We start from the raw sequence: 21,598 nt of genomic DNA on the forward strand, positions 1-21,598 counted from the left end.
ATTGATTATAGCCTATCAACCAAGTTTAAATATCACCTACACGTTACGGCTCCTTTTACAAATGTGAATAGGTAGGCCCATATGTATATTTACCAGGTGAGGCTTTGTCCTTCGCAGGAACACTTAAAGTGGTGAAGCAAAAGCTTTCCCAAGACAGTCGAACTAATAGCCGTGTGTGCTACTACCCTAACGTAGTGGACCGTCGAACTAGTCTGAAAACTGAAGCTACGCGGTCATCCATAATGAGCTCTTATATCATAAGGCCGGAAAACAGCAGTTAACATCTTTCAACTTAAAATCGGTCCACTTTCATTCTAAAATATCGTTTTGATTTAACGAACACTATTGAAATCAATGTTGTGAACACAAACGTCTGCAAACTTTGGTCTACATTTAAAAAATTTCATCCAGGGAAACATCTGTTAAAAAAAAATTTCGGAGCTACACCTAGAGCTTTTAGGACAGTGACGTCGACGAAGGTATGAGTTCGAAGTCGCAGTCCTATAGCTTCTGTGCTGGCATATGGTGTGAGGGTCTGGAGGCGTGGTAGCGACTGGTGGTCGGGATTGCTACTGTTCGCACATCGGGAATTGTACCTCTTAAAAACAGCCGAAAAAACTGGAGGCGCCCTGTGCCACGAGAGTCATGAGTATTAATAGACCACATAGCAACCGTAAGTCTCCTCTTTGTGCGTGGCCGCCAAGGAGCCACAAATGATTTAAAGGAATTGTGTTCGCGATGATTATTAGGAGTTAACCCTGTGTGAAACTACGCTTTGTACGAGATATAAAGACAAAAGTGTGACTATTTATAATAATTCCAAAGACCGGGGTTAGGTTCGAAGCCTCTCTGGAGTAAGCGAACGAAGGACAGGAAGGAGATACTCATGAAAATTTTTGAACTGTCTGCGAGATCTTGAGGCAAAACCCCCGGATCTTTCCGAAATGGCCAACACGTTGATTTCCTTAAATACATACAAACAAAACCTTTCCTAAATATAATTTTTTTAAATAGAAAAATCAAGCTTTTTAAAGTAATAGAGCCTACGCCGCCGCCGCCGATAAAGTGATCGGCGTAAACCTCTAGTGTGAATAGCTGTGGAATTTAGTTTAGTAATTTGTTATTATTTAGTATAGAATCAAACAAAAGGTAAATAACATGGCACTGCGTCTCTATATTGGAGCGAGCTTTTTGGGAAAGTACCAACAATTTATGATAGGCGAAATGACTTGTAATTTATTTGGTACTCTGTATGTACATACATATGTAGGTATGTACATATGTATGTATTTAAATAGATTAACCGCTAAAGGCGGTATTCGTCTAAGAATGATAGACAAAATTGCAAAGCGTTAAAAATGTAAACAATGCCAATGTTTACAATTAATATGCCCTGCTTGTTTACAGATGACGGCACAGACATGTTGGCGCCTATAAAAGTACCCACAAAAAAAGAAATAAGACCTTATAGGAAATGAGGAATATGATGGCAGTGCTGCTGCTCCGTGATCTCGGAACAAATTCAACCGATATGGACAGTGAACTATGTACGTACATATCGCTTCCCCGGTTCAATAATGACGAAATTGTAAAATATTAAGTTTTGGGGAAGCAAGTTTCAATATTTGCATCAACTAGAAAAGTGTGCGAATGCAATAACGACGCAAGTGGTCTAGCGCGGAAACTATTTGTAATACAATTATAAAATTTATACAAAGCAAAGATTAGTACTCTTTAAAGCTTTTGTGCGCGTTATCTCGAAACTTTAAAGTTGACATTTGCATCATTATTGAACCGGGGAAGCGATATGTACATTCTGAGACCTTTTATATAAAATGAAAGATATTTTGCGTCGTAATTTAATAAAAATGTTTTTAGCTGGGGTTCACACATTATTATTATTATTATTTTTACGGCTTCATTCATTTAAGCTATATTTTTTATGTGGGTGACACTCTACAATCAAATATATTCAATTTAGGCGTTGTAACCTATTTGAAATTGAAACAAAATTAGCCAAATAAGCGTAGAAAATGGGAGGTAGTTCAATAGAAACATTTTTAGCCAGAGTTACCGCTTAAAAAATATCTAGGAATCATCCTAGACAGTAAGCTATAGTGGAAGCTCAACGTGGAGGAGAGGGTGAAGAAGGCCCCGACGGCACTTTATGCATGTACGTGGGGTTTATCGCCCTCTCTTTCTCTTTGGGCATTTACAGCGATTGTCAACACAGTAGTGGAAGGAGCAGGGACTGCGGTATCATGTGCTTATCCGGAAATAAACAGATCCCAAGCTGACAGATCACTGTAGCATTTTGCAACAGGAATTATTAGCCGTAACCAAAGCAGTAGAAACACTGGAAGACAATAGCTTAAACTGCAGCCGTGTTAACCTTTATATTGACAGCCAAGCAGCAATTCAGGCAATATTCTCGCATAGCATAGCATCTAAAATTGTGTTAGAGTGTCAGCAATCCCTGGAAAGCATCGGGACGGGAAAATCATACATCTATATTGGGTCCCAGGGAATATGGGAATAGATGGGAATGAAAAAGCGGATGAACTAACTAAAAAGAGCGCATTCATTGAAACTTCCCCCGTAGGCTTCCCAATTAGATTGGACGAGATTAAGAGGAGGCGAGAGGTGCGCATGATCGACCAAGTGGGAAGGCGTAAATCCAAGCGCGGGGCTGTAAAATGTCGAAGATTATGTGTAGATCTTACAACCTTAAACTAAAAAACTTGCTTCTATCATTAAAAAGAGAGGACTGTAGACTCATGATGGGTATTCTGACTAAACACTGCCTTCTGGCGTCACGTGCCGTAAATTAGGCTTGGCCAGTGATAGTAAATGTAGGAAGTGCGGGTTGGAGGAGGCACCGACCGAGCACGTTTTGTGCTCGTGCCCTGGGCTTGCCAGGCTAAGACTCCAGCTACTAGGAGTGATACAGCTGTCAGATCTAGAAGAAGCAAGCTTCTAGTATTTGCAAGAGGACGGAGGTTTTTTATAACATAGGTCCTGGTTTTTGATAGGGTTTTTCAGTTTGGTCATTAAATAAAATTCTGGTAACACTACGGACTCATTCAGTCTATGTGAGGTCCTCGTGGACCGGCCAGTTCAACCTAACCTAACCTGCCACTTAAAGTTTCCATCTTAAGACTCTTGATACGGATTCGAATTCAAAGTCTTTAACAATATATGTATATGTGATATACCCTGCAAAAACCGCGAGTACTCCATGCATGCATGTATAGAGTACTCGCTATGTACTAACCGAGTGCTCCAAAATTAAACACAATTTGACAGACTCTCAACTCTTCTCCACACTACACCACCAAACTCAAACCAGCCCCAATAAATGAAATGTGGAAATTGGTAAGTTTAAAGTTATTGATGGGTGCGCAATGCAGACAAAATTCAACTGCATCCTTCTTCGCATGCGTAGATACATACATATGTCATTTTTTTTTACTATGTTTGTATGTATTTTCTATTTTGCAAACGGGATAAGTAAAACGAATGTGAAATCTCAAATGCAAAGTGCTATTGGAGTGGATGCACCGGGGGATGAAGGTGAACTAATATCAGCATGTCAACAAGTCGCCAAATATACATGCATAAATGTGTCAGTATGTATGTATGTACATAAGTGTGCTTTGTAATGCCATTTGTAAACTATCTTCACCAACCATTTGTATTATTACGAATATTAGCAAAACTAAGGGGTGCTGCCATCTCTAAGCCGATGCTAAGGTGCGCCTTGCATGCGCATCCATATATCAATCATTATGTATCTACATAAACGAATAAAACATTATGTCTACACATATGTACGTACACGCAACAGAGAAGAGATGCTCCCAAAAGTATGCAATTGTAATTGTTTAAGTGTCGCTCACAAATACACGCATATGAGAAGCTATATACGTGCATCTGTAGTTATAATTATATGACGGCAACTAAGCAAATTCTGGAAGCGCCTAGAAGATGCCACGAGGAAATCACAGAGTATAAAAGCACCAGCGATAGAGGCGCTATAATCAGTTTCGATTAAGACGCTATCTAGCGAGCAATAGCAGTATTATTTTGAAAGTGAGTTTCATTTGAGCTATCAATCAGTTTGGTTATTAAGTAAGCTATTCGTTGCAAAGTATAAGTGTTATTGTGAAGTACTTTAGTAAAGGCCATTTTTCCATTATTCAATATTGGAGTTATTTATTCAACAATTTAGTGATTCGAACTTAGCAGAAGGGCAAATAAGAGGATTTGCAAGTAAATTCGTTACAGTATTCATTATCACAAGCATACAAACACGTACATACGTGCAGCGTACCTTAGCTCAAAATATGGCTTCTTTCTGTGTATACAAGTCAGACCCGTGTGTGAAGTTAAAAAAATTTGATAAAAGGCAAAATTTTTTATCTGAAAGATGGCCTTTAAAGGAGCCATGATGGCAGCACTAAACTGTGAAAATCTTAAGAAAATTAGAGACGCAAAAGACCTTGGGCCTACTCCTCAAGTGAAAGAAGAAAGGATTAAAACTGTTGGTTAAAATTAAAGCGTATGGAGTAATAAGGAATGTGAGCAAAAGTATTCTGCCTTCACTGCCTAGATAAAAAAAAGCAAAAAGTGGGTATTGCCGTAAATGATGACAAAACGAAGTAATTGCTGTCATGCAAGAAAGAATCGACGCATTTGCGCCTTGGAAGCCATGTCATTGATACAAATTCGAGACTGCGAAGGATTTCGTCTATTTGACAATCAGCATTAACAGCAAAAAGAATACCACCTTAGAAATCAAACAGAGAGTAACTCTTGCCAACAAGTGCTACTTTGAGCTGAGTAGGCAATTGAAAAGTAAAGTCCGCCCTCGATGAACAAAAATCACGATTTACAAGTTGCTCATCATACCTGTCCTGATGTATGGCTGGGAATCATGGACGTTGTTAAAAGAAGATGATATGCTCCGGCCATAGAAGTATTTCAATCGAGAGCGCAGTTTGATAGCAGAGGAAGGGGTAGACCCCCACTAAGTTGGGAGATGCAGGTGGAGGAAGAATTGACTTGATTATCAGATGTAGCGAAACAGGGATAGCTGGCATGACTTGTTACGAAACGGCCAAAATCGCTTAGGCGCCAATTAATGATAATGATGAGCATAAGAATAGTAACTACACTGTAACGTTGTGCGGGATCAATGTAAAGTGGTGCAGCATCTTTGCGAAGTAACTAAATTTTTTGGATAGGGGAAAAGAGTTAAAAGCGTGTTTTGTTACGTAGAGAAGAGTTGAATCAATTACATCGATTTTCTTATGCAATACAGATCAATAAAAAAATTTGCAAAGCTTGCTTTTTGTTGCTTAAATTTTTTTTGCGGTTAGGGTACGATACTATGTAATGCATAACTCAGCCAATCTTCTTCATCCGCTTCACTAGCACTTACTCCATCACTTCGGTTTCATTGTCTGCTCTATAAATAATTATACATTTTCTAATTTAAGTTCTAACGGAGATTGCCAATCTTTTAAGATTCCATCTGAGCTGATCCCACATGAACATATACATATGGACACAACAAACCTGCATATTTAAAAATTGAAAAATCGCCAAGGCATTTTTATGAGTGATTTAATTAGAAAAGAAGTTAGAAAATTTAACAATTATCTACTCTTTACATACATTTTTAGGCTAGACAATTTGTGCTGGCATTTCACGCCGAATATGCCTATTATGTCATATTTAAAAATTGCATTTGATAAACTACCTCTGAATAAGAAATCCATCGGCTTGATTTTTTTCAATTTCAGATTTACAATGGTTTCCATGGCAACCTTGCATGACTTTCCAAACCAGCTTATTTTTTGTAGTTAACCAGAAGTGAGCTACTTTCTGGAGTCCCATAAAATCGTCAACTATTAGATAGATATTCTTAGCAATTGATATGTTTTCCTGCAGGGTGGTTAATATTACGTACATTGAACAAACATTTGATGGAAAAATTTGCTTAATTTGCTAAGTTGTCCAACTATGTATATACTTTTTTGTTGCATTTATTTTTGTTTAATCGATACATTCGGTAGTGCACTGCGACAACATACACATACATATGTACATTTACACTTGTTATATACATACATTCGCACAAGGATGGCCTTGAATATAGTCTATGCTAATAAATCAAAGCAATTTTCGATTGCTGCTATAATTTGTTTTGTGAGACGCGTACCGTGAAAGATGATATAACTACTGAGCCATTAAAAGGCGTTAATAATTTTTAAATTCTTGAGCTTCACTGCATTAAAGTATGCAAAAATGTTTCTAATTCGAGTATGATGTGCAAAGAGACATTGCAGGTATTTTTAAACGGTTTTATGGTTACGGTTGTGAACGAATTTTGTAATTGAAATTTAAGTAACTTCCCGATAAGCAACAAGCTTGAAACTTGGAACATAGTTCAGAACCCGATGACAATGCAATAATAAGAAGAAAAATCGCCGCTAGGTGGCGCAAGGATCGATATATTCACATAAATCGTATTTGTGGTCCGATTTGGCTCATATTTGGAACACATAATACATACAGTCCGGTAGAAGTGACATCAAAATATTTTGGAGTTGGAGGAGGGACAAGCATACGTGGCGCAGAGTCGACTAAAGCCTTTGGAGGGATTATGTATTGAGGACTTAAATTGTAACAAATTGTCAGGAAAGAGTCCTTGTAATAATGAGTCACTAAATGAACTGAATAGAATGAGAAATAATAGGCAATTAAATAAAGACTAAAACCTTGAAAATAAAATAATTTAAAAACTTTTTTAAGTTATTTAAACGGTTTTATTGAAAACAATACTTACATGAAGTAATAATAATATATAATAGATTAATGAGGAGTGTGATGACTAGTACCTAGGACCTACCTAATTTTTTTCTAACTTTTAGTATTATTATTACTTCATGTAAGTATTGTTTTCAATAAAACCTTTTAATTTAAAATTTTTTTTTTTGATTATTTTATAGTTTATTGTTGTATTTCAAATTAAAATTATTCCCTTAATTTCCCAAGGGGGCGAAATTCCGTTATTAGTCCCTTGGCCTTTCATGTTCCTTGTACAAGGGCTTTGTCCTCAGTGAAATGTTCCGGTAAATATTTCTCTAGAGCATTGTAACTATTTGATGAACTCCGAAATCTCATTTCATTCTTACTGTCCAGCCAAAACGATTATTATAAGGCCTCGATGCACCTTTATTTAGATCTGTTTTACTTTACCATAATGATGCCCATATATAGGGAAGACTTTGCGTCATTCTTTCTTAAATTTGGCTTGGGGCCAACCAGTAGCGACGTTATGCCATTTTCAGTGTAGTTTTTCGTTGCAGAAAGGTCCTTTAATGAGAGGGCTAATGGGTCGCTACCTCAAAAAAATACTTTTCTAGAAATTTAATTATATCATGAGAGGTTTGCTCGGCTGACAAAATTTTTGACAACTGCAGCCATCTGCTCCCAAATGGAATTGACATCTATTAACTAAGTTGTTTCTTTGCAAATGTAAGAAAAATTTTAGAAGTAGAAATAGGAGGCAAACAATTAACAATTGCCTGATACGGGCTCAGCTACACGATTCCTTACTATTACTTTTTTCGATTCTAAACCTGGATCTATGCGTAGGGCTGAACAAAATAAACTTGTATGAAAACCAAACATACGAACCAACAAAACATAAATCGAAAATTAAATTCAGGATTGAACGTCAAACACTGGACAAGAAAATGGACTCATTTAAAAACAGCATAGAAATATTATAAATGCCATAACTAAATGTTTCATTGAGTGTGTTAACTTATTAATTTCATATATGCGGTACTATATTTAAGTAGTTAGTAAGGAAACGTTTTTATATTTGGAATATTTATATATTGTAACGAATTTTGGGAAATTCCGCTTATTTGAAACCTTCTGCTAACATTCGAATCGCTAAACTGTTTAATAAATCACTCCAATATTCTGTATTGCAAATTGGACTACTTTGGGAGTAGTGCAATTCTACTTCACTACCAATAGCGTGCTTAAATAAAAACTGATCAGTCATTCCTCAGCTTGCGCTGCTTTTATTCTCTCTGATGCCTCGTTCGCATACATATTTCTCCTAAATCCTAGACTTTTGACTAACATGGAACAGTTATATCGCATACTTGGTTATTTAGCTATATGCATGTGTATGTGTGAGTAACAACTTCTGCTCTTAGCTGATGACTACATATGTGTATGTGAGATAATCGCTTTGTTTTAAGCTGCTTGTTATGTGTGTGAAATACTCTTCGTCGACTTCTATGCAAGTGTGGCTGGTTGCTTTAATGTGTGCATGTACATAAGTGTGGCTGCTTGCTGTTTTTATTGTTGTGATTATTCACTAACAGCATACTGATGATAATATTCGCCATAATATTTTTAAATAAAGTTCTAAAGTCCGGTGTTCTTCAAACAAATTCTGAAAGAATGATCGAAGCAATATAACTCTTTAACTTTTCTGATAATATTTATTAAAAAATTAGTAATTTCTCCAAAACCTGTTGGCATTTACAAAATTAGTATCAAAACTAATATAAGGGGATTGAACTTATACCCCGTTTTCCGTACTTCGCAAAGAATTTTTAAATTTGGGAGTGTCAAAAGCTCTGCTATCATTAGAGAACAAAACTCTGGTAATTGAATTACATATATAATTATATGAACTTTTACTACGTATTTCTCTTCCAAATGTATTAAAATTTTTTTTTTTACTTGCTACCATGATAAAAACACCAACAAGGTATAACCGTTTCTGACATTATTGACGTTTTCCGCAATGAAAAAAATTCAACATTTTCAGCTGGACACTTTCATATTTTATTTTTCCTCAAACAAAAACAAATTGGAATGTTTTACTTTGTTTATTTTAAATTTCCTTTTGCTCTAAGATTGATTTTTAAATATTATATAAATATATAAAAAAATTAAAAAAAAATATCATGGCCGACGAGAAGAGAGAACGGTTAGAGCTCGAATGTGTTTTTATGATTCTTACTAATATAGGTTTCATAATATAGGCCAAGATCTCTCACAAAGATTAGGAATCCTTTACCCTCCAAATTTTTGTCCAGTGTTATTTATGTATATATCATTTGGAAACAATTACTTGAGAATAAACGTCATTTCGACATGAATAAAAAATGATACCCCTACGTCGTGGAGCACATATAAAATTTGTTTCTTTTCATTTAAAAGACCTTGAGTACATTGATCGTATACTTGGTTTTAATGTTTTCTAGGCAACGTACAACATTTTAGTTGTTATATCGGCCTACTGATTGTAAGATCGCGGGTTCGAATCGAGTTCAAGGCCTAACAATAATTATTTTATCATTATTATTGTTATGATAAATTTTGTCTTAATTGAAAAAATAATTATTGTTAGGCCTTGAGCTCGATTCGAACCCGCGATCTTACAACATTTTAATTTACTCATAATGCACATTTTACACCTTAAAAGTATGTCACGTTTTTAACATTTCTCTGACCATGAATAATTGGGAAAATATGAAAATTAAATAAGTTTCAAATTTTCAAAAATCTCAAAACATAATTTTCAATGAAAGGCCTAATTAGCATCCACTTCTTTAATTTGCTATGTAATTTTCTTCTCCATACACTGTGTTTTACTCAAAGGAGCATACATGCTTGCAAATGTGAATTTTTCAGTTACCATACTACGTTTGTCATTTCAGAAGCTTGACTAATCCTTGCACATGACATAATTTTTCATGAATGTCCTTGGAAAACAATTATTTATTTAAATCAATGGGGATGGTTATGCCAATTCTTGTTTTAATATAACTTAAAATTTAAATCAGAGAAAAACAATTTTTTTGGAAACTTAAGACTTTTGAAGTATACATCAAATTCATAATCTGTATTTTTTTAGTTAATGAGTAAATTATAACCGCAGAAATGTGTATAAAATTCCTACAAGGTCGTAAGTGAACTTTACTACCTTTTTGTTACAAACCTCTTCATCGATAAATGCATTTTAGAAGCTTCTTTATATTACCGGATGCCCGTGGGCGAAATTAGTTTATGTTGATTGATGTGCAAGTGAGTTGGATTGGGTCTACTGTTTACTGGGGTAGGGTTCCTAGAAATAAGTAGATCCAACAGTCTGCCAAATCACTGCAATGTCTTCCAGGCGGAAATTATAGTCATGAAGAAAGCAGCAGCAGAAATTTCGCAGGAAGCGAGCTTGTGCTGCAGTCGCGTCAACATATATATTGATAGTCAGGTGGGCAAAAAGGCAATAATCTCGCACAGTACTTCACCAAGAAGTGCCCTGTAATGTATGTAAACAGGCACTGGAAAGGCTTCGCTCAGGCCGAACCATACATCTATGCTAGATAAAGGATATTAGGTAACGAAAAGGCTGATTAATTGGCAAAGAGGGCGCAACAGTAGATTAATAGACGGCAATTGTGAGAAATCAAAAGGAGACAGGAGTTGCAAATGATACAGGAATTCTAAGACACCAAATGGCGTTATTCTGGGACTATCTTTAGTTCATTTCGGAATTGCTTCCGCAATCACTTTGGAGCTGTATCGGAATCATTGTGCGAAGGTTTCCTGGCCTTTCCAATCAATTAAAAATTGTTCAGTTTCTGGGCCATATACGTAGATAGAAGTCCCAACAATTTTGGAAAGGGACCAATGCAAAACTTTTTAGTGAACAATCGGCTGTAAAATGGAGATGTATATTAAAGCTTACGACAGCTTATGTATATGGAGCTAAGAGCTAACTTTGTCCATACATTACGAATTGAAGGAATTTGTGCTAATTTTGAAGGGTATATAACTGAATCGTATGATCTTGGACCATTTGGGAATATTTCAGGACTGCATTTCTGGAAAACTTCAGAAACATTTCAGGATTATTTTAAGGATCATTCGAAACTATTCCATTTTAAGCATATTCCAGGACCAATTAGGGAACAATCTCGTGCTTATGAGGATAATTTTAGGTATCATTTTGAGGCAATTTAAGAAACATTTTGAGACAACTTCGAAACCATTTCGGGAGACTTACAGGATTGCTACGGGATTATTTTCTGAATTGTTTCGAGACACTTCGGGATTGATTAAAGTATCATTTCTGTTTCGGGCTCACGTCACGGGTTGTTTTCGGCTGCATCCCACTCCGAATTTGAGGACATTTATTCGGTGCTCTTGAAAAAAAATCCCAGCCCATCTTAGCCCCTTTATTTAGTAATAGTCTAGAAATGCTTTTGAAGTTTTCCCGAAATGGTGCTTACAAGTTTGGTTTTTATTTATCTTTAAAATAAATCTCCTTTTTACCGCCGGTCTTTCGAATAATCTTTTTTTTTTTAGAACGAAGTTTTATGTTTTATTTTTGTTCATGTTTGGATTTAGGTCCCACAGTGTGAAATTGCTGTTATCACGTCCCTATTTCTTTTAAATAGAGTATTCTTGAATATTTTGCGCAATCTTCTGAGTTATCAAGTAGGATATATGTATTTTATTAACTGGTTTGTTGCCCCTAACACTTTGTGGCCTCAGGCAACCGCTTCACTTGCCTCAGGGATAGGATGCCATTGATATGTTTTTACGTACAGTAAAGCTAGCCATTTTTCATTTTGAATGTATTATTATTATTTATTTATTATTACGGCGTTTTAAGCCTAAAACTTAGATTATTACAAATTAGAAATACCTTTTAATAATATTAGGATTTCTAGAGTTTGGGGTGTCAGAATGCATGAGATTCCGATCAGCACGGGAACTGGTGGTCCCAACGGGCGCGTCTTGGAGTCATCTCATTGGGAGGTTGGAAGGACGTGCTCTCAATCCTGCCCTACTCCAAGACATATGATTACACAGTTTTATTATTTAACCTGTCGGAATGCATTTGATTCCGGTCACCCCAAAAGCTAGCAGCTCAGCAGAATGAGCCACTCTTATCGGACGGTTGGAAAGGACGTGTTTCCAATCCTCCCTGTACCAGCTTTTATGTAAACATAATTAATTATAATATATCATTGTTGTAGGAATATACGTGATTCACATGAACACTCCAACTGTTTTTCTGGGACGATATTTTCAGGAATTCTTTCCCAATTTGATTGCGAGCCATATATGTATTTGACCTGATGCATAAGGTTCCTCTGTGTCTATTTGGATTGCCATGTACGCTCAAGGATCAGTAACATGAAATACAGATACAAAATATTTTATCTTATTGGAAGGGTTTTGCAATATTCTAATAAACTTTTTTTGAAGGTGTTTAAGTTTTCACAATTTTTAACATGATTGGGTAGTTCATTAAAACATTTCAGGCATTTGTAAAATATATTTTGCTTGTCCATTTCCGTTTTGAGAAGAGGTAATCTAAAATTATTATTTTCCCTTATTATGTAAGAATGGGTTTCATTCACATGAACAAGTTTTTCACTTAGGTAGGCTGGTAATTTACCATGCTTGATATAAAATACAAATTTTATACTATGGTAAAATATCAACTGTTTCACTTCGATGCACTAACGATCATACTCTATATGGAAGTGTCGTACCTCATTTTCAATATAAATCTCATAGATTTGTTTTGCATAATTGTAACCTGTCTACTTGTGTTTCATTGGCAATAAAGAATATTGTAGGGCAATATAAGAAGTGCGATTCTATGATGGATCTATATACTTTCAACTTATATTTCTTACTAATAAATTTACACGATCTCTTCCAAAATCCAATTTTTTTTGCCCATTTTGGCAACAATATAATCAATATGATCCGTAAACCTCAGTTTATTGTCAATCAGGATCCCTAAGTACTTAAATATTTTGACATCCTCAATGCTCGTATTCATTATTTTTAGATCTAAATTAAGTGATTCTTTATTGGTCGTCCTAGATAAAACCATGAACTTAGTTTTGTTAACGTTAAGCTTGAGTTTATTAATGCAAAACCATCTATGCAATGAGTCCAAATCTTCTTGCATTTTGCTCCTTGCTATTGAAATGTCCGTTTCATTTACTTCAAGTAGCGCATCATCTGCAAACAACCTGATTTTACTATATTTCAGGGCTGATGATATATCGTTTATGTAAATGTTGAACAGGTGCTAATACCGACCCTTGTGGTAAACCTATGTCCACTTGTGCCTCAGATGAGACTACTGACTCGATGGTTGTATTTTGTTTCCGGTCTGATAAGAAGCTTCTAAACCACTGCAATTCATTTTCCCTAATACCAATTTTTTGTAGTTTATCGAGCATTATATTCCTACCAATTGTTTCGAACGCTCTTTTCAGGTCAATGAAAACTGCTACTATATGTTTTTTAGGCTCAGCTCTTCCTTCCAGCTAGATATGACGTAATTTAACGCCGTCTCGCAAGAGTGCCTTTCTCGGAAACCGGATTGTTCCTTTATAAGGATTTTATTATTTTCTAAGTAATTAAGCAGTTGATTTTTTATTACAATTTCTAGAATTTTTTCTATGTTCAGTAATGTATTTATCGGCCTTAGTTCTTCTGCCATTATTGAATCTTTTACTTTCCTAATTGGTACTATAGTCGAAATTTTCCACATGTCTGTTACTATTCCAGTAGTCATGGATTTGTTTATAGCGGTTGCATAGAAGAAACCCATGTATGATACCGAATCTTTAATTACGCCTTCTGAAAGTAAATTTTCCCCCCCAGTTTTATTTTCGACCTTTTTGCTATACGTGTAACATCCTCAACCGTAATTTCTTCGAATTTTAAACATGACCTAACTGTAAATTGGAAGTCGTTCTGACTTTGAATAACTTCAATTTCCCTGTTTATATCTGTATCTACATATGAAACAGAAGCTCGGCTTAAAATATCTTCGGAGGTTATCGCGCCTTACTCAAGTCTTGGGTAGCGACCGCGACATTTGCACGAATTTCAACCTGCATAAAAGGAAACATGAGCAGCGGACTGAGTGGATATTACAATGTTTGGAAAGCATTACCAGAATGCTTCATACGGTTAAATGTTGGGTACCTCAAACATTTAAGTACTTATATATGACCAAATATAACGTGGGTCGGACGCGACAAAAAAAATAAAAGTAATTTTTTAAAGTTTGTGAAAGTATACAAAGCGAAGCTATGCCGAAATTTTACATTCTTTAAATGAGATACTGAAGGTGTCCGTAGATTTATGAAATCTGAAATATCTTTTTAAGACGCTGGATATAAACTTAGGTACGGTTACGGGCGCAACCATTTTTCTCAATAAATATCACTATGTGACATTGTAAATATATTCTTTGCGAGACATAGCTCAAGGTTTAGGTCTAGTTGAGTATACAAAGCTTGCATACTTAAAACTTCGAATACGCCCTCAAAAGCCGGGGTTATGGGCTAAAACCCCTTTTTAATAAACGAAGACATATACCGGCATATAACTTCCCATCTGTTTATCCTTCGATAGATTTTTACGTCATTCGAGAGAGTACGTTTTTGTGCTTCTAACGATGTACATATAGATATGTATGTATATGTAAGTTTTATTGATAGAAACTTGAATTTCTGTATTTTGAGTAACCTTTTTCTTTACTATTTTGTTTGCCTCTATGTATAAAATAGTATTAACTAAGAAGCCATAGTATATAATATTATACAAATAAAAATAAATGTAAGGCGCGATAACCTCCGAAGAGATCTAAGGCCGAGCTTCTCTTCCAATTTGCGTCGTGCTCCTCTTGATTTTCCCTACAAATTGGCCGGACGGGACCTACATGTTTTATGCCGACTCCGAACGGCATCTGCAAGACAGATGAGTTTTCACTGAGAGCTTTTCATGGCAGAAATACACCCGGAGCGCTAGCCAAACACTGCCGAGGGGCGACCCCGCTTAGAAAAATTTTCTTCTAATTGAAAAACCTTATTTCTAAAATTTTGATTTTGCTTTGCCCGGGGTTCGATCCCAGGGCATACGGTGTAATGGGCGGAGCACGCTACCATCACACCACGGTGGCCGCCAATAATATAATATATTATTAGCCGTGTTTTTTAACACGCGCGTATACGTTTCGTTTGCGCGTGTAAAAAACGCCTATCTTCGCTTAGATAATGCTTAGGAGACCCATCTAGCGGCTGTGGTTAAACTACTAGCTACAGCAACAGGGTGTACCGAAAAGCGGAGACGCAACGCTCTGATGGCCATAGGGTATAACATATAGCTGAATCAGTTGCGATGAATTGTGGACACACATAGAATACATAGAATTAGTGTAGAGGGTGAAACAAAGACACATATTTCAGTTACATCTGAGTATAATGCGTATTGAAATTTAGTAGGACAAAATTTATGCGCAGCAATTTCAGAGGTGTATTTATAGTTTGTCGCTTAGCAGTCAATATAAAGTTTAAGCGTAAACCGATATACGCGTGTTAAAAAACACGGCTATTATATATCACGAATATAATAAATTCATTGAAATTTGGCTAAGATACTACCGTCCGACCATTTCTAGTAAACAAATATTTTTTTTGTTTAAGCAAATAAGAATGAAAAAAAAAAATGTAAGGTAGATTGTACTGCTTTCTTTCGTGCCTTCATACGAAATTCTTGGATACCCCAATGAAAACTAAATTAATCTATAAAATTCTTATCTTTTCGGAATCAGAACTGGTTTTAGATTTTCATCAAGTAATCCTTTGTATATATACGTAAACAAAACAATTAAGGAAACCGTCATATAAAATGAAAAGGCGATACAACATTTAAAATTTTCGTTATATTTTGTAAGATTTCTCTACAATTTTCAATAATCAATTAACAGTTGCTGCGGAAATCGCAAAAATACCCTCTTTCTGACAACATATAAGTTTTGTTCGTTGACTAAATGGAAGTAAAGTTATAGACCGATATATGGACCAACAGACGCGACAAATTTTAGACACCAATTAAATATATTACCCGAACTTTCCAGAAAATTTTATTTTATTTCTGCAAAGAAGTACACATAACTACGTAATATCTGAAAGCTGTTTGCTTCTTAGGACGCCGGTTGGCGGAGCGAAGGAGCGACTGGCGCGCCTTGTTGGACGGCCATAACCGTTTAGACGGTCGCCAATTAAGTAAGTAAGTAAGTTTGCTTCTTAGAAATTTTTTTGTAGGTTTTTGTTAACGCATGCGACACAAGGATGAGCGTTCCATTGTGTTTTATACTTTTATTAATGCTAGATAAAATTTTAGAAAAAATTTTAATAAAAGCAAATATAAGGATCTGTGTTGAACAGCTCAACTATATAAAGAAGGGACGTTATATTTTGTTAGTAAAATAACCAAATTCGCAAAACCGATGAAGCTTTTCTTTGATATCATGCTTCTCTGTCCAGGGTGAGGGGAAACAATGGACTATTTTATTTCCACATCATACACAGTTTTGAAATTAAATCACAAGTCATAGAAATAAAGTCTGACCATTTTTTATTTTCGGTTCGTGATAGACCTTAATTGGGATTCGCCTATATATGTACATTCGACTGGGTCGATTTATTAACCGATATCGCGCCATCGATTTTTCGATAGGATTTGGGCTCAGGAAAAAAAGTTCCACTACGAATACCCAAAAAAATAATTTGCGAGCCTGCGAAATTTTTTTTGTTTGGTTTTTTTTTTTTTTTATTTTTAAGATTTTTTTCATGATCTACAAAAAAAATTTTCATGTATACCCACCCTGTCCGACCCAAAAATGTCCGCTAAAAACGTTGTCGATAACAGTTTTTGAAAAAAAAAAAATAATATCTATATACATATATAAAAATGAAATGATGTTCGTTCTTGTCCATGTTTTGGGGCCGATACGAGGCCAATTTTATTCGTTATTTTTTCATATTATAGGGATCAAATAGGGGAAGGTTTTTAGCAAAAATTTTTTTTTTTAAATTTCTAGGGTCTTGAGATATAGGTCAAAACGTAGACCCGGATAACCCTACAATGTGTTCGTATAATATGGGTATTAAATGGAAGCTTCTGATGAGTACTTTAATATGGTGTACTTTTTGTACCCCTAGGTGTCTAGGGTCTTGAGATATAGGCCAAATGGTGGACCCGGGTACCCCAAGAATGTGTTTATACAATATCGATATCAAATGAAAGCTGTTGATGAGTGCTCTAGTACATGATAATTTTTCGTACCTCTGGGTGACTAGGGTCTCGAGATATAGGCCAAAACATGGACCCAGATACCCCTAGAACGTGTTTATACAATATGGATATCAAATGAAAGCTGTTGTTGAGTTCTTTAGCAGAGGGTTATTTTCATACATCTGGGTGACTAGGGTCTCGAGATATTGCCCAAAACGGAGATCAGAATAACCTTAGGATGTTTTTTTGCATTATGGGTATCAAATGGAAGCTGTTAATGAGTACTTCAATATGGGTATCAAAAGGAAGCTGTGCTGATGAGTGGTAATTTTTCTCTGGGTGACGAGCGTCTCGAAATCATTTCATGTGTACAACATTTTTTTAATAAATATACGAATTTTTCGATTTGTGAAATCGTTATCGCTATCGATATCAAAATCGTTGTGGACATTATTACCCGTACCCATCCATACCCTACATTTTACATCTTACATCTAACATCTTACATCTCACATCTTGCATCGTACACTTACATATTACATCGTACATCTTACATCACACATCTTACATCTTACATCCTACATCTTACATCCAACTATTTTGCAAGGGAAGTACAAAGGAGAAGACGTTTTGATACCCAGAATTCCACTGACTCCGACGGAGTCTTGCCTTCGCTATGACAATTAATAAGACGCAAGGAGAGTCTCAACAAATATGCGGTATTAATTTAGAATACCCAATTTTTTCTCATGGACAACTGTATGTAGCTTGCTCACGAGCAGCCAAACCATCGTCATTATTCATTTACGCGAAAGATGGAAAACCCAAAAACGTTGTCTACCAAAAAGTGTTTCAATAAAGTTCGAATGAAATTGTATCAAAGAATTTGCTTTGTTTCGGATACATTTTGTTCTCTTTCAGCAAATCATTGAATTTATCGCCTAGCAAAGCGGGCGAGGGTACGCTAGTATATACATATATATATATATGAAAATTTTTTTAGTAGGTCATGAAAAAAACCTTAAAAATCAAAAACAAAAAAAAAAACAAAAAACAAAAAAATTTCGCAGGCTCGAAAATTATTTTTTTGGGTATGCGTAGTGGAACTTTTTTTCCTGAGCCCAAATCCTATCGAAAAATCGATGGCGCGATATCGGTTAACTTTCGTCCATACAAATCGACCCAGGATAATGTACATACATACGTTGTACACATAACGCAAATTTCTTATAGAACAATCACTTCACTTTTTAAGGCTTTTTTGACTTTGCTTAATTAAGTATATGGGAATTTCTCCAAAAAGGTCAACCACAGACAAAAAGTTGAAAGTCTATAAAAGTATGTTCTTTTAACATATTTTTAAAACAAATCTATTAAATTAAACTAATATAAGCCAATTTTATACTGTTTTCACACAGAAACTTAATGATCTCATTTCACCTTCTAATGAAATCGTAAATTTTTTGCTTTCACACAGAAGTAACTGCTCGATTAGTATGAAGGATGAAATGTCAAGCGAATAAAATGACAATGCTATATGACAGACAATCATGGCGGAACGATACAAGGTGGCAGCATGGTGATATACCTACATACATAAATAAGAACTAAATGTACTTTGTTTTTGTAAATTCGATGGACAAATGTCAAAATCGTACTGCGCCGGAAGTTGATGTATCAAATCAAATAAAAAAAGGTTATAATCAGCTGTTCGATGCGGCCACCTTGTTTCGTTCCGCCATGCAGACAATGACATTTACTTTGACAAATGACACTTTTAAGCACTCAACACACCAAAAACTAAGAAACTGAACGCTCCCAACAGAGTTGCATTGTGCTTGTGACTTCATTAGGCATTCGATTAACTACTAATGAAATAATTATAGATTCGAATTTTGTAGGGAAGATTGAGCTCAATAACCGCCTTAATGTAGAAAACTACCTTTATTATTCAATAAGCCGTCTGTGTGAAAACAGTATTACATTTATTCTTAATACATATATATATATTGACATGCAAAGCCGAACAAGTGCAAAAGTTTTGTTTTGAACATTTCTCTTGCACTTTTTGTTACTATCAATGTTCTTAATGAGAGTCATTACGAATTGAAATTAGCTTTTTAAACTCTTTGTTTATGTTTAAGAAATATGAGAAAAATGTAAAACAAACGATGCGATTGAATATTACGGTAAATTTCTTATTTGTTCGAATGGGTATTTGGATGTCGCGTTCAACCTTGAAAAATAGGTTTTCTTATCAGTTACTCGAAAATATTTGTGCAATAAGCATAAAAATTTATTAGCAAATATATGTAAATTTCTATCAGAAATTTGATAAAACAAATTTCGCTCGCAAATATTCATCGCTTTGATCGTGGTATTTTATTTAAAGTATGTCGCGTGCAACACCATAAAAAGGTAAAAATATATTAAATGACCGTTATGTTTTAAATTACCCCCTACTTGAGTATGTGAAACTAAAAATGGAATTTTGTATTATAGATGAATAAAAACAACAGCGAAAATAATAAAGCAAAATGCAAAAAGTGGAGAGAGAAGTTAAAGAATGATGAAAACTATAAGTTAAAAAACAGGGAAAGAATGCGGAGTGCTAGACAAAAGTGGAGAGCTCTGGCTGAATAAAACGAAAATTTGATGGAAGAGAGGCGGAAATATAATCGCTTAAGACAAAAAGATAGGCGACAAAAAGTAAATCAACAAAATAGAACGCCATACGTAAAAGAAAACCCAAACTCGCCGTACCTATGTAAGCAAAATTTGGCCAAAGCTGTTAAAAAGGTAGAGGTTGCGATGCCAAAGGATATGGAAAAAAAAAGCGAAAGGTTCTCGAAGGCTTGGTCAAAAAATATATGCTATCTAAAGAAAAGTCAAACGTAAGTCATTCTCACAAGAACATACCAAACTGCTTGGTTAGTGCCGTACTTGATTTTTATCAGAACGATAATATTAGTGTACAAGCTGCTTGAAAAAAAGACACAATAATAATTAACGAACAATTAACAGCAAATCGTTTAATGCTGATGAGCATGTCTGAAACATATGAAGCCTTTAAAAAACATTTTCCAAGCGAAAAGATTGGAAAATCCACTTTTTTTTAAAATGCGACCTCGCCATGTGCAGTTGGTGAGTAAATTGCGACATAACATGTGTGTTTGCATGTATCATGCATTTTGATTATATAAAATATATAAAGAAGTTGTTTCAAAAATATTCAATATATTGCCAGAGATGGTGAAGAGTTCCTTCAATCTGTTTGCTGCGATATTCAAAATGAATATTGCATGACAAATAATTGTAAAAAGTGCCTAACAAATTTAAAGGACGACCTTATTCCTCTTGCATATTTGGCTAATATGGAAGATGAAGTAAGCTGAAAGCAATGGCAAAAAATAGACAACCACATGGCTCTCTCTAGTACAACATTAACTGTATCTGACCTAATTTTAAATTTAGAAACAAAATTACCGTCTTTTAAAACTCATTTTTTTGTAAAAAGAGCTCAGCAGAAATATTTTGAAGAATCCAAAAATGACCTGAAGGCTTCTGAGCTCGTTATTCAAATAGATTTTGCCGAGAATTACAGGCTAACACACCAAAATGAGGTTCGAAGTGCTCATTTCAGCTACCACCAGGTAACAATTTTTACTTGCGTAGCTTGGGTACATGGTGCTTCACAGTCGTTTGCGGTCATAAGTGGCAAACTGACACATGATAAACATGACGCTTATATTTTTTTTTTTGAGATTTTTACGCGAAATTAGTAAAATTTTTGGCCAGTTTGCAAAAATATCAATATTTTTCGATGGATGCTGCGCTCAATTCAAAAATAAATACATCATGAGTAGTTTAAACGATATCATAAAAGAAATTAAATGCAGTTATGTTGAATGGAATTTTTTTGCCAGCTCACACGGAAAGGGAGCCGTTGATGGAGTTGGAGCCGTCCTTAAAAAAAAGTCTGGCAGGTAACCAAATCCAAGAACTTGGTCTTATCCGATGCATTTTCCTTTTATGAATGTGCAAACAATAATAATAACGGCATTCAAATATACTTTATGTCAACAGCTCAAACTGAAAATTTGTGTCTGCATTATAAATTAGATGAAAAATGGAACAAAACAAAGAGTATCCCAGGTATAGCCAAGTTCCACGCGTTTTGTTGCAATGGCCAACAGCTGACCGCAGCTAGAACTGCACACTCCACCGCAAAAAATTTAATTAATGCTATTTTTTAAGTTGATCTGTCGCATTCGAACCTGATAAAAACTGGATTAAAAAATAAACTATTCAATATTTTTTAATAAATAGAAAACATTATTAACATAACTAATGTTTAAATTTTTTAAAATTATTCGGAATAAATTATTGCTTAAGGTTTCGCTAAAATCTGTTTAAACTATTATTGTAAAAAGCT

At 35.1% G+C, this 21,598-nt stretch overlaps 1 protein-coding gene across 5 annotated transcripts in view; it reads right to left on the reverse strand.

Annotated features, from left to right (window-relative positions):
• The window catches only part of DopEcR (G-protein coupled receptor DopEcR), a 237,690-nt gene that overhangs the window by 48,423 nt on the left and 167,669 nt on the right, over positions 1 to 21,598 (reverse strand). The window lies entirely within an intron of this gene.

Source organism: Eurosta solidaginis, chromosome 5 (assembly GCF_040869045.1).
Source record: "Eurosta solidaginis isolate ZX-2024a chromosome 5, ASM4086904v1, whole genome shotgun sequence".
NCBI lineage: Eukaryota > Metazoa > Arthropoda > Insecta > Diptera > Tephritidae > Eurosta > Eurosta solidaginis.